Below are 11,368 nucleotides of genomic sequence, written 5' to 3' on the forward strand. Positions count from 1 at the left end.
ATACACTAAATTTTTGTTAATTTTTAATGTTTTCTCAAATTTTTTCTATTTAATGAGTTATTTATTTTTTTGCATTTTAATGTGCATTTTTCTCATTTTTGCAGGTTTGTTTTAGGAAAGAAAAAACAAAACAAAATAGCAAAAAAAGAAGAAAATTAAGAAATAAAAAGTCATCCTAATTATTTTTCTTTAACCAAATACACTATTGATCCATTTTTGCACTCGAAATCTCCATGCATCTTTTTTTGGAAAAAGCCATCATTTTTATTCCATCCACCTTTCTTTTCATTAGGTGAGAAAATCATCATTTTGGCAAAACTAACGCACAAACTCCCTCTTCCTCGCTCAAAAAATACAGCTCTCGGCTCTCTCCCTGACAAGACGAGAAGACAACAAAAAGCACTCTTCCTCCTCCCAAGTCACTCTCGGCTTTCTGTTTTCTCTCAACAGACAAGCCACAAGAGGAAAAAAAGGAACTCTCTACTTTTTCTCCCAATACAATCTCTCGGCTCTCTCTCTCGAATCCCCCTCTCATTTCTTTTAACAAGACACAAAACACTCCCTCAATCTTCTCTCGGCTCCATCTCTGGCTCTCTCAATCTCATATGCACCTATTCTCGGAGCAAAGAAAGGTGAAGGAAGGAAATGAAGTCAACAAGCAATTGGGGTGTGAGGTGTTGGATTTCCTTCAAAATTTTGACCGAAGAAGCTCTTGCTTGAGTTGAGGTATTTTTCCAGCTTTATTAACCATATCAAACCCATATTTTATCGTTTAATTTTCTGGCTTTTGCTGTCTTTTATTGATGTTTGTTGTGTTGTTCAAAATTTGGGAAATGGCTTGAGCTAGATTGAGAAAAAGGAAATAGTTTTTGTATATGCATGCTAGGTGTTTGAAAAAATGCCTAAATAAAAAACCGAATTAAAGTACCTATTATTGTGCAAATTTTTTTTGTTGTTAAAATGAATGATTACAGCTAGTACAAAGCCAGCAAATGCTTGGTTATCCAAAATTTTGGAGTTTTTGAGCCTTAAGAGCATTAGTATAATTTTCTTCATTTTGGGGGCTGTTTTGACTTGATGCATCATTTTGTTATTGTTTACTTGTCAAACTAAGATTATAGTTGTAATGTAGAAGTTAGAAAGAGGGTTTTGGCATAATTTTTATGATTTTTGGTGAAGGTTTAAGGGTTTTAAAAGGATAAAAAACTGGGTTTTTTTTGGCATTTTGGCCACCTTCGGGTCATTTTTTGTAAAAACTAACTTAAAAAATGGATTCTACGCGAAAAATCGAGTGAGGGGGTGTATTTTGGTGAAATTTTGTGATCGGGAAAAAATCGCCGGCGCCGCCATGTCAGCCATGGCTGGCGGTAGCGAGGAGCTTCAGCTGGCCAGGCAAGAAGAAGAAGAAACGGAAGGGGAGGAAGAAGAAAGAAAATAAAGGTAAGAAAAGAAAAGAAGAAAAAAAATGGTTTGGGCTAATTTTTTTTTCTATGGTGGGCTTGTGGTTTTTTTTTGGTTGGGTTTTGGTTTATTCCTTTTGTGTTTCGGTTTGGGGTAGGAGGGTTGGGCTTGAATGATAAAAAGACGGGCTGGCCTGCTCACTTCTCCTGGGTTTCGGCTGGGCTTAGAAATTTTTGGCCCGAGTAAAAAAAATAAAAGAGGCCCGATGGCCTTGTTCCTGCCCAAATCAGAAACAGAAATTCGCACTTTAGCCCCTGATCTTTGGAGTAGTTTTACTACGGCTCAAAACATTATAAATTTCTTTCAATTAAGTCCTTAATTTAATTGTAATTTGGTCTTTAAATTCTTATCTTTTATTTAATTTTGACCCCTAAAATTTAGAAAAATGATATTTTGACCCTAAAAGTTTTTCAATTTTTGCAATTTAGTCCCTAGTGAATTTTGACTCTCTTTATTATGATTGTTCCTTTTCTTTATAGTTAATTATGTTACTTTTGAATATATTTAACTTATAATTTTTAGATGTTCTTGAATTTCTTTACATTTGACGTATTAATGTGAATTTAGTATTTTTATCATTATTATTATTTTCAATTAAATTGGTGCCATGATTCTTTTGTTCATTTTGAGTATAAATATGTCAATTTGACTTCCATTTAGTCACTATTTCAAAAGGAAGGTAGTCCTATTATTATTCAAATGTTCATTACGTGCTCTGATGTGTTTATATATTTTTTTACATGCTTTGTTATTTATTTGATTCAAATGTTCATTCAAATTTTCTTATATTTGTTTAGTTAATTTTTATAATTATTTGGGAGGTATTTAAATACTTTAAAAATGTAATAGATAGGATAATTAGATTTGTTTTATTTTATTTTCCCATTTTAGACTGTAGTTAGGGTCCCCAATGTAATAGATAGGTTGTGTGTTTATGTGGCTTATGTGTTATATGCTTTATCCGCTTTCCTTAGGATTTTTGCATCTAGATATTATGTTTATGTGTTACGTGCTATGTGCTCTTATGTGTTTATTTGTTTTAATTTATGTCTTATTTGTTTTATTATGTATTATTAATGCATGACGTCACCACACTAGTCCAATGCTAGTTGTGGCTTTTTTCTCCATTTACTTGCTAGTTCAACGCTAGTAAGGATTTTTAAAAATGGGTTAATCCAACGCTAGATCCTTAGATTGTTTACGCATTAGATTCATCTTTTATATGATATCCATTACATTTTCATGCATATTTTTATTTTTTTAGGATCTTTTCTGATTTGCATGATATTTCCTATTATATTATCCTCTATCTTTTATATGTGTAAATCATATCATTTAGAATTGCATCCCATTTAAGAAATTGTAAAATAAGTTAATTCATTTGCTTGTTTATATTAGAAGAATCATTCATTGAACATGGATATGGGTAATTATAATTTTTTAGTTTAAATACCCTATTAATTCCTGTATAAAAATTATGTCATGAGTTTTTGCCTTCCATGCCTTTTATGTTGCATTTCCTATTCTTTGGCCACTTATACCTATATATATATATATATATATATATATATATATATATATATATAATTTAACTTTTTTTTTTAAATTTTATCATTCACATACTCGTGATCCCTTCAAAAAACTATTTTGGCCTTCGCAATTAATGCGATTGGTATCAATTAAACTCTTGAATGAATATTTTGTCACTCTCGATGTTTTTTATAAATTTAGATTTGCATTTATGTAGGAAACATTCAAATGTGATAAATTTAAGTGTTAGATTAGGAAAATTTTGGACTAAACCTCGCAATTAGTTTAAACTAAGTTGAAAGGGTGCCTTAGATTCGAGTCAATCGAATTTTTGCCTTTCCTTTTTTTAATCGTGACTCTCGAACTCATTTTCTATTGTTTTCAAAGATTTGGAGTTGTCGAAAAGGGTTTTATTTTATTTTATTTTTACTTTATTTTTGTTAGAAGTACTTTTAAGGTGATTTGGTACACAAAAATTCAATTCCAAGTGGCGATTCCTCTTTTTCTTAAAAAACACTTTTAGACTAAATTTTGGATCCAACTGTCACATTCTTTAAAGTCTTGTTCTAGGTCATTTTTTACTTTTTTTTTTAAAAATAAAATCACATATTTTGAAAACACTATATTTTTCATTGCAAAAAATGGAGCGCGACACCAATATTCCATTTAATAGCTATTCACCAAAAGAGAAAAAGGAAACCTTGTATGCCATCCTTGACCATTTAATCACAACTAGGTTCTCATTATCAGTCCCAATATAGACTCAAGTTGCGTTTGATATAAATTATTTATTAAGTATCAAATATATTATATTTAAATGTATATCACATTCAGTGATAAGTAATAACTTATCATTTAATTTTGGGAATAAATTTTGCTTATAAAGTTTAGTGCCACTTAATTAATTAAGATATTCAATTTTTGGTTATCAAACAATCTGAATATGTTAATATCTGATTTTATTAAATTTAAGTGCCGAACTGGGTTATCAAACAGGTGTCAATTTGAATTGCTTATTTGTAAAATACATAAGCACCTATTCAATTGTTCATAGAAATTTCAAATTGGTTAACCTCCCCCACATGTTTCAGCTTTTTTTTAAACTAATTAACTTTCAATTGAAATAAAAAATTATTCTGGTTGAATGGTTGGATTTGAAAGATTTCCCTTGAGCAATTTGAAAAGAAGTAGAAACAGCAAATAAATGTGCGTTTGCGTGTATTTTTTAAAATTTTTTTCATAAATTATTTCATGTAATGCATTAAAATTTAACGATCGACTAGTTGAAAATTAACGATGCGGAGTCTAATTTGTTAGCTAAAAAACGTTGGACGACAACTATATTGCTCATTTGCACAATTTATTTATTTTGTTCTTTGTCAAAATTTTCATTTATGAAGCTTTTACTCCCCGTGGGCCGTGGATGCTTGAACTCCATAACCAGCCCTACTCCTAGTGCAGTTGCACAGAGAACATAGACCGCCGCGGCGCCGCCTTTCAAGAATCGATTCACTGAAGCTAAGGACATGGCGGAGCAGAACCCACCGGTCTCCGCCGGAGGAGAGCTAAAACACCTCTGAAAGAACAAAAAAGCTTTGTTGCCTCCGCCAAAGAAGGCGAACCTTTTCTAAGGACAAGGATGCAGTACCATAAAAGCAATGCATACACGAACAAGGTATTTACTTGGTAAATTAACAACTTGCGATTAATCCTTCACAGTTTTCTTTTAGTTCCTTGTTTCTTTCAATAAATAATAGTCTACTTTAACGGTGAAGGAAGTGATGGCATAAGTAAAAGGTATGAGCAGGATGAATTGATGGTAGTAATGGGGTAAAAGTAGGAACGGAAGAAAATCAAAAGAAAGAAAGAAAGAAGAGGGCCCCTGTTCTTGTACAAGTTGTTGCAATGTAACATTCGCTACCTCTTCGAGAGCAATATTACACCATTGCTTAAATAAGACTGGTGTAATGGGTTGTAATAAAAGGCGTGGGTTGCATTCTAGAATTGAATGCTAACCTAGACTTCGCCCTACATTATTTGCTTTTACCCCGTTTCAGCTGCCATCAATTTTCCAGCAATGATCAAACCTTATTGCTGATCCTCTAATTGTATTACTTAAAATTTTGTCTTTACAGGTTTTTATATTTTGCAATGCCGTTTTTGAAGTTATTTATTTCTCACTTTACTGCATTTTCCTGATTAAATTCAAAAGAAGCCCTTTTTTTTGGGTGGTATCAGGTATGTACTAGTTTTAAGATTGTTTTTTTACTGTCAATACGATCTATAGTGCATTTTTTGTCACTTTGTCTTGAAACGCAAGTCATGGATGATTAGATCATTTCTTGAGGAAAGTATGTTTATCACATGACCTTATGAACATTTGATTAGTTAGTTGGAGTTACTTTGAAGCTGGATTAGTTTCACATGCTACTTATATTAATCTGCAAGAAAATGCTTTTTTCATGTTATGAATAGAGTGATTCAGTGGTTAATTTCTTGTTTTAATGTTGCTGATAATGGAATGCCAGTGCTTTGTTTTTTGAACTGTTTTCTGGTATATGAGATATATATTTCTGACGAATTTAGACTTTAAACAATGCGGCTGAAAGGCAAATCTTGTCGTTGTCGAGGAGGAGGGGATGCGATTGTCTTATGCTGTATGATACAGTGTTGGTTGGGTACAAACTATCTTCTGTATGCAAGGACATGATATTTCTGAGAAATGATGGTGATACTGATGGTCATCCACATTGGGTTAAAGGCCCAAGAGTCAGGATAAGGTTTAAGGCAACTACCTTTTGTCTAGGAAACTGTTTGGCAATATATTTCAGAGTGACCAAAGTTAGCATTCTACAGTATTCCATTTTTTTGGCTTTAATCCCCTTGTAACTGTCATCCATCTACGTGTATGTAGATTTAAAGATAAAGGGATGAAAGGAATTAATGATCTTATGTGATAATCTTCTCAAAGTATTTTGCTTGCCAAGTTTCAGATATATTCACTAGCAAACGAATTTTCATGCGTCAGATTGTTACTTCCTGAAATTCAATTATATTTTGTGGCTAACTTTGCTAAGCGCAATGCCATTGGTGAAATACTTTTAGCTACAGGCTATTTGTTTCTGCGAGTCAAAAGAGAAACCAGGAACATGGATGGAGTGCATGCATATCAATTATACTCCATTTCATCTCTTGTGCAAATAAAAGCTCTTCCTTAATCCATAATTTGCGGGACGACTGTTTTCGTGGGGTGCAGAATTCTACTAGTATTGAGGGTTTGGTATGGTCCAACGATTGTAGAACGTGATTACTGAACGCTGATGGTAGGTAAGATTGCTAACCTGTTGGAGCTGGAGATTGACAGCACTGATTGAGTTTTCCACTTGCTCCAACCAATTTTGATTTGCATGTGAACCCAATTTTCAAACTTATTATTCTCTTTAGGCGGTGTCAGTTGACAGGATGCCAGTCCTTGCTGGGCACTACTTATTATAGGTTATGTATATGCTTTTACTAACGTTTGGTAGAACATCTAGTTTAATGGAACTTCTCTCGGAGGTTTTTGCTTTTCAGAAGTGAGGCTGGTGACCAGGCTAGGCATAACTTACAATGTATCTTGAATTCTTACAGTTTACAAATGTGACGCCTCTTGGTTCAAGTCCTCCTCTTCTATTCTCCTGGCTCTTTCTGATAGGTTTATTTTCAGTGCTAATGCAACTGCTTCAATTTGAAAGGATCCCATTAGTTCTAAGAGTTTGAGGTCACTTGGCTTAAAATCCTTAATTTCTGATGTGGAAATCTACAGCTTCTGGTGGTTTTCTATTTGTGTTGTCATGTTATCTTGTAAAAGATTTCAGTTATATATGCTATATAATAAAAGTTTATTGCTAGCAAAAATCAACTTTGCAGTAACTGAATCCTTAAGTTTGATGCATTGGCCTTTTCTGACTTCGGGATTATTTGGATGTTGTCTATAGACTAACACAGATTTACGGTATGTTTGGATTTGGAGTTTTTTCTAAATATTTTTTTTGGTGTGGTATTTTTGGGGTGTTTTTGATGCATGTTACTGTAGTATTCGGAAAAAACTTCAAATCCAAATAGTATTTGGGGTGTTCTTCTCAATTTTTTTTTTTGGTTTTTTGTTTTTTGGGGGAAGAGGCCTGGTTGGGGGAGGTGGCGGTGTTGGGTATTAGCTTCTTTTGATCAATGTTATATTCTGCGCAGGAGACCTTTGAGCGATGAACTGTACTCATGTTTCTCAACTGCATAAAGGTCATACGCCATGGATCGATAACATCACACATACTACTTTATTGGGTAAACGAAGGGTTGACTAGAGAAGAGAGAGCATTAATTATTCACGGGTCAAGTAAAATACTTGAATTCGAGTTCTTCAAAGTTTAGTTCTAGTTTATTTTACTTTATTTGATCTCGAGTTCAATCAAGTTTTCAAACACGACCTTTTTTTGTCCTGAATTTCATGATTTTATGATTAATAATTAAAAATTATATTATAAATATATTACTCGATAAGACTCGAAGAATACTCCAAATTTTTATTTCTTTTTTCTATTCAAACTCCGTCCGTTCAAGTGTCTCGTCAAATAATTCCAACTCGGCTCGAATTCGATCAACAGCGAAGTTTGATCGAGCTGCTCGCTAGACCGACACAAGTAGCTTGATTAATTTATACCGCTAAAGGGGGGTTGGCAATTCCTAGAAGCCCAAAGGCAAGGCGGATTGGCTGGTTTCAGAATGTAGCATTAAGGACTGTATGACGCAAGTTAGCATTTAACTTTGCAATCTCGAAACGTCTTTTCTTTGGAGGAAACGTATTTAAAAAGGATTTTTGGACTATATTACGTAAATTAGCATTTAACTTTTCAGTCTCGTAATGTCTTTTCCTTGGTGGAAACGTATTGGAAACGATTTTTTGGAACTCAAACATCACGGGATTGGTCTATGTCGGCCAATCACGGCTGTGGATTAAGGCCTCATGGAGTGTACGGCGGCCAGTAATATTGCGTGAGAAACCAAAAACTGGCGGGTGGAATAACACTGAGGAGACAACTAATGAACAATTCACGGCCTGGATTGAGAGGGCCAAACGGTTGGTTTTTTTTTAATGCAAGGATACGGCTCTTTCCAGCATAAACAACACTGGTGATCGATATTCGATACCGCCCCATTGTTTTGGATTAGTGGTCGAATTTAATTTAGATTGTCCCCGAAAATCCATGCTACTGCTATTGGTGGTCTTTGTGTCACCCATTCTTTGATTATCATTGACTTCTACCTGCTTTTAAGTTCAATCAAAAAAAGTTTTTTTTTTTTTTTTTTTTAAATTTCAAAGGTTTGTCGCTTATTTGTAGGTCTGTCATTTGGGGTTACATTTCAAGTAATGTTGTTTGAATAGAGTATTATTTGCAATAATTACTGTGGTGCTTTTTGTGACGTGCTGTATGTGATATAAAAACGTGGTTGAAAATATAAAAAAGTGCGTTGAAAAATGCGTTTGCGATATAAACAAAATATTATTTGAAATAATTTGCTGTCCAAACAAAACCATCTCTCTAATTTGTAAATATACTTCGTAGCACAAGCAACTGTGGTAACTATATTTGAAAACCTGGCATTATGATACAATACAACGGGGCATATGATACAGTAAAACCTGTAAACTCTACGGTATATTTATTTTTCTTATAATTAAAACTCCTCATAGTGGATACAATCGTTAGTATTTGGCTGGCTGCTTTCACTACTGTTTTTTGCTCTACTAATGGCACCCGTACACAACAAAATATACTACTACTAGTATGGTATACCATAAGAGAGCAGGTCAAGTGCTACAAATTAATCTACGGACAAACTTGTTTGTTTTAATGATATCGGCTCTGAATGCAAATACTAGTGCTATCACTATACCATACGGCTGTGACAAAAGCCAAGTGTCTACCCGTTGGTCTTTCTAATTTCTGTTTTTATTTTATTGTGATGATAAATTTTTCATTTTTAAAAAAAAGGACAGTGTTATTTATTCTGAGGTCACCAGGCAGGTCTTCTACATATTATTGTTCTTAAAAGAAGTTTCATTGGTCCAAAAGTTTTCGAGCGAGGGCGCAAAACTTTTTGGTCCTTAACATTTTGAGGGATTGATTTGGTTGGATGAATTTTTGCACCAAAAAAAGAAAAAAACAAAAGATTTAGGCCTTGTTTGGATAGCCATTTTCCATATTTTTCGTGAACACATTTCCCTATCACCTTTTTACCTTACATACATCAAATCGTTACATTAGTTGTTAAATTTTCTACCAAATAGAAGAGTCGTGAGCAATGCTAAAGAATGAACAGTTAACGGATAATGCGATTCGGGTTGTTGTAGAAGGCAAGTGCATGCATACGAACTTGTACGTTCAAATTCATTATGATATGTATGTATTATAAGTGCTTCTTGCAAATTTTGAGATAACGTACGTCGAAGCTATATTGAGCACCTGTGACTCGGACATGATCTAAATAAGCAAATTTTGGTAGGGATGTTTACACCCAAAAAAAGAACAAAAAAAAGCATCATTAAAAGGGAACTGGATTTCCGGTTAATTCTAGAAATCGTTAGAGAAAATCGTTCGAAACATTCATTACATTTTGGCAAATGATTTTTTGGTCTTTTGCTTAAAATAATAACTTTGTATCCCTTACAAAACTAAGTTGGTAAAATTTAGTCACATTCTAATTTTTTAATCACTTTTTACCTTGATTTCATCGCGTGATTCACGCATGATTAATTTTTTAAGGTCAAAAAGTTAGATCCAATTTATAATTAAATATGATTTGATGCACATTCATTTTTGTCGCTAAAAAAATAAGATATGATTCAAACCATATTCGTTTTTCTTAAAAAAAAAAAGGCGAGATGTGATCCAATTTATATTCATTTTTATCACAAAAAATGTGAAAAATGATTTTTTTTTATACATAAGAATGATTGTATGTGGGTTACATTGTAATTTCAGACAAAAAAGTTGGTCGAAAACTTAGATTGAGACCAAATTTTGCTATTTTAAATTTATAAGGAACGTAAAATTAACATTTTAAAAATAAAAGACGAGAAAACCAAATGTAATGAACGTTTTAAACGATTTCCCTTCTTATTAGGCTGATTTTGTCGCTTTCAGGAGAAGTCTAGAGCGTGTTAGTGTTCCTTCGTGTGGTTTGGCATCTTGATTTCATTGGTTTCTTTTTGTCGAATAATTGTGGTAGCTGACAAAATTTTGACCATCAAATGGGTGGTGGATCTTAGTGCATCCATTAACATATCATCATTTTCTGAAAATAAATCGGTGTTCTGTTCATTATAAGTTGAGCAGTGCTTCATTATTATCTGCTTAATACATTCCAGAGGGATCAACACATACAATAATACAGTAATTTTAAGGCAGTTTTTTTTTTTTTTTTTGTGGTTAATGGCCTTTTCCATAGGACACAGCATGCGTCTTGGAACTCAGCATGTGTCTTGGAACTTGAATGGATGCCAAAAAAGCCCACCAGGACAAGGTCATATGAATATGCAGCGGCATGAGATTTTGTTCCAGAATCTGCTTATAGTCCACTCCCTCACTGTATTTTTCTTCTTTTAGAACGTAACTAAGGGTCATCAATCCATACAATCTGCTATGGAGTCTGGCACGTAGTTCATATATGATGGGAAAAATCATTTTTCGAGAAGTAACGAAACAGAATTAGAAAGACGCTTTTCTTCGCATTCTTCAGTAGATTGTGACAGTTGAGCAGCCCGAACTCAAGAAACTCCTCCAGTGCGTCAATTACTTAAAAGGGATGTATGTCACGCTCCTGCAAGCTTTGCTTATCACCGCAAATAAATCAGACATTTGCTTTGCTTTGCATGCACTAGCTCTTCTTAACATGGAGAAGAATTAACGAATCAAGGCAAATGATCGTTTGATAATTTCCCTTTGAACTTGTGTACATGGATATACAACTCAGATTTTATATATGACAAAACAAAGTACTGAGATCCCTCTTCACTAGAATAGAAAAAACACAGATTCAAGGAAAGGAAACATGCTCTGGGATTATACGTAAGAGTTGCCAGCAATATGACTCTATACAGTTCTGCACAAGTTGATGTCCCCCAGAAATGAGAAAACAGTACAAAAGAAAGAAAATAATGGCCACCAGAAAGATAAAAATGCAATCTAGCGAACAAAATCAGAATTTTCGAAGTTCGCATGTACTTGCTGGAAGAGCAGGAGCCGTTGATACAATGAGCAACGGCTGTGTTTGGCTGACCCTGGTAGAGATTATTTTGCTTTTGTAGTCTTATGTGTAAAGTTCATCAAAAAGTGGTCCA

General features: G+C 33.7%; 1 long non-coding RNA gene across 1 annotated transcript; it reads left to right on the top strand.

Annotated features, from left to right (window-relative positions):
• The first annotated feature begins 275 nt into the window (after positions 1-275).
• Positions 276-6,018, top strand: LOC140035462 (uncharacterized). Its single transcript, XR_011839692.1, has 3 exons — positions 276-726; positions 4,392-4,666; positions 5,578-6,018. It is a non-coding gene; the product is annotated as an uncharacterized lncRNA (long non-coding RNA).
• Positions 6,019-11,368: the final 5,350 nt, after the last annotated feature.

Source organism: Coffea arabica, chromosome 2c (genome assembly GCF_036785885.1).
Source record: "Coffea arabica cultivar ET-39 chromosome 2c, Coffea Arabica ET-39 HiFi, whole genome shotgun sequence".
Classification (NCBI taxonomy): domain Eukaryota; kingdom Viridiplantae; phylum Streptophyta; class Magnoliopsida; order Gentianales; family Rubiaceae; genus Coffea; species Coffea arabica.